The following is a 3,906-nucleotide window of genomic DNA, read 5'->3' on the forward strand; positions in this document are numbered from 1 at the left end:
AACTAAAGCAAAAGCACCGGTGAGTTAACCGGTTTATGACGCTGAACGATTTACCCATCGAAAAACCGTATTTCAAATTTGGTGGACATCCGCAATTCAATTTCGTCTTGAAAGTCGAAACCTAAGCCGCCAATAAGAAGCCAGAATCCAGTTCCTTTACGGACCAATGAGCGACGAGAATCCAAGTGGGCGCGGTAGGCTAAGCCTGCAGAATACGGCGGCAGTATAAAAATGATGGAGTGCGTGAGGAGTCCAAGAGAGACGAATATAAGACAAAAAAATTTAAATTAAAAATCGTAGCACTGAAAGATGCATCCGCGCAATCGAGGGGGCTATGGACAAAAATGGCCAAGAGCATCTTTCGTTTATTCTAGAGGGCCGGTAGGCCCTTCTAGATAAGATCCCACACCCTCCCGTAATGTTAAATGAAAATTCACAGATTTTCGCCGATTTTCCCATAGGAATAACATGGGGTTTTTGGTGCTCCTGTACATCGAATCATTTAAAAACTACTTGGAAGTTAGCTTTCGGAATACTTTTAAATTAACAAGTAACTATTCAAGGTGTGCCTTTTTCAAGTTTCATCAAATTTAATTAAGTCTAATATGTTAATTTAATTAAAAATGTAAGTACCTCAAAAGATTATTCTACAGCAGACGACGCTAATTGTTCGTTACTCTACAGTAGACGACGCTAATTTGCCATTTCACCGCCTTGAAACTTTATCTTGATATTTTTCAATAAATATAACACTATATTTATTAAAAACTTCTCTGGCGGGTATAATTTTCGTTTAAATATGTGTCACGGTTGAAATTCTATACTTAAGATACCTTTTTAATTTATATTTTAGATGTTAGTTTCGACCAAGGCTTAAGTTGCCTTACTTAGGCCATGGATTTATAATAGAAGCTTACGCTTCATGGATATTTCCCTGTAGCCTTCAGTAAGGCATTTTGATTTTAAACACATTTATGTCACAAAAATTCGCGCGGGTGGGGACTGGGGGGGGGCTGATGACGTAGAAATTGAGGCAAAATGTTTCTTTTGGCGCGCGTGCGCGCGCGCTATTCAAAATTAGAACTCGATCACCTGAAATACTTCAACCCCCCTCTGAATTTGCCTCAAATTCTACGTCACAAACGCGCGTGCCAGGCTGGTACTTTTTCAGACGAGGAATAAATGTTGTGCGCGTTTTAAGGTGAGTGAAATATCCAGGAAGCGTAAGCTTCTATTATAAATCCCTGCTTAGGCAGACTATTGAGTGAGTCTATGCAATGGGTGATTGTAAAAGCTGGAAGGATATATGGATCAGTGTTGGAAATAAGGATATTTTTAAAACTGGACCTGTGGCCTAGGTACAAGGGCGTGCCAACTACGGGGGCAGCGGGGGCGATAGCCCCCGCTCAAATGTTCAACTCTATGGGACTTTAACATTAGGCAGCCATTTTGCCCCCGCTCCAGTGGAAAATTTTGGCTCATGTTGGCACGCCCCTGCCTAGGTATTTTAATTAAAATAACTGTCCACGGTGCCAATCACTGTAAACGTACAAGGGCAGTGCACGCAATGTCATGGATAATTGCAATCACAAAGTGGACTGTAAAAGATACGGCTTTGATAGTTTAAAATCGTGGCAGGTTTGTTTTGAAGTTGACCATAAAGCTCGGGTTCTAAAACGAATTGTGAGCCGTATCATATAAGAATTAGTAGAAGTGTAGAGCCATTTTTAACCTCGTCCTAGAAGAGAAAAATTTCGCATTTCAGGCAAATATTATTTTATAATAGATTAATACAAATAAAGACTGAAGGAACAGATATTATATAAAAAAGGACTTGGTTTGCCCAAGCCTAAAAAACAAAACGATAAGAGTTTTTTCCAGTTGACTGAAGCGCGGATATTTTATTTTTCTATATAATTTTAAAGACAATCCGTATTTTACTACTCTTTAGAATTTAATTCAATCTCCTGATTTTACTGGTAATGGATTTATTTCCTATAAATTAATTGAAATAAAACATTACTTATCTCAGATTTTTCATGATAAAATTTTTACGAAAATGGAATTGTTGTTGAAAAATCTGAGATTAGATATTTTATTTCAATTAATTTATAGGAAATAAATCCATTACCAGTAAAATCAGGAGATTGAATTAAAGAGTAGTAAAATACAGATTGTCTTTAAAATTATATAGAAAAATAAAATATCCGCGCTTCAGTCAACTGGAAAAAACTCTTATCGTTTTGTTTTTTAGGCTTGGGCAAACCAAGTCCTTTTTTATATAATAAGGTGCACACCTATTTGTGACCAGGACGCTGGCCCACGTGGATTTTGAGGCTGCTGTGACCACGTATCACGTCCGTCATCTACATATACACGTTTTAAGACCTCTTTCAACCCTCTACGACTAGTCTTTCTAAAGATAAGTCCTAGATTTGAAGTATCACTAGTTATATCATAGGTTAAGCTGGGCAGCTATCTATGTGCTGAGTGCTTGCCCAAATGATTTCTCCGCCTCAAGAGGCCACTGATTCCAAAACAAATGAGAGCTGGAAATCAGCCTTTTTAATAATCTTTAAAGAGGAAAGACACTATATGAGACTATAATTACATAGAGTAACTAAGATAGGGTAATGGCAGCCCTCTGCCTTCGACTGTATTAAGTTCTGTGGGGAAATAACATGGAGTGCCATTAGTCTATACAACTTAAGCCTTGGCCGTAAAGAACGTCGAAAAACTTACTTCAAAAGATATAAAAACCTCTATTAACTGTAATTATTTACCTGAATTAATTTTTTAGACGAAGATTCGACCTGATATCAAAGTATTTGTTCTAAAGGGTGTTATAGATAATTAGCAAATCCAATCAAAGGTGTTCAAGCTCGGACAAAATACCAAAGTAATTAATTCTAGTTGCCTTACTGTAGTCTGTTATGAAATTAGGAATTTTCCACATAAAAGCAAACGTTTGAAATATATCATCGTAACTTGTTAGCACCCACAAACCTAGGCCCTTCTAGTTTTCAACGAGAACGAAATGAAGAAATAGGTTTAAGCGCGCTATAAGGTTAGGCTGACTTCTGATCCAAAAGTAATTTTTTGACGTACTTTGTTAATTAGTTGAAGTACAATACTTAGACTTCATTAATTAAAAATCGAAACAGGTAAGTTTCTCATTTAAGAAATGCTTGTTAATTTAGAAGTATTCCGAAAACTAACTTCGCTATAGTTTTTCCGTATGGCCTGTCACAATTGCCTTAAAAAACCGAAAATTTATTAATGCTTTTTCTATGGGACGCTAACCCTAAAAGGTGTGACTTTTTCTATAACATTACGGAAGGGTATCAAGTCATATCTACAAGGAGAGAAAGAGAACAAGCAGCAAAGAATATAGGTTTTTTTATCAGACCTATAACCGCTACGGTCTAAATTTGGTTATAACTCATGGCAGAGTCCTGCACGGACAGGGTGCAGGCCCGTTTGGGTCGGACCTAGCAAGGCTTTCCACATTTGAAAATTGTATCGGGCCGCGCTGGGTCCGTCTTTTCAAATTTAGGAAATTAAGGGGCCGGGCCGGGCTTTTTTTCATTTTTAAAAATTCTCCTTTAATCTAAAATTCAAATGAAAGATAACTGTAAATGAGTATAACCTTCTAAAAACAAATGTAACGTTGTGACGAATCATTATCAAAATAAATTAATAATAAACGACGGTAAAGCAAATATGAGTTCAATTTTTTGATATTTTGTAAAAATATATGAAAATAACAACTGCACTACGCGTAATGGGCCGGGCCTGTTCAATTCATGCAATGAATGAATGTTTATTAACTTTCTCATAGAGATCCCTTTTAGAACTGGGAGGAGCAAACGAATTTGCTCACAAGTCACAAGTATTAGTACAACA

Source organism: Phalangium opilio, unplaced genomic scaffold, assembly GCF_054372755.1.
Source record: "Phalangium opilio isolate 3A_F unplaced genomic scaffold, DU_Popi_V2 ptg000060l_1, whole genome shotgun sequence".
Taxonomy (NCBI): domain Eukaryota; kingdom Metazoa; phylum Arthropoda; class Arachnida; order Opiliones; family Phalangiidae; genus Phalangium; species Phalangium opilio.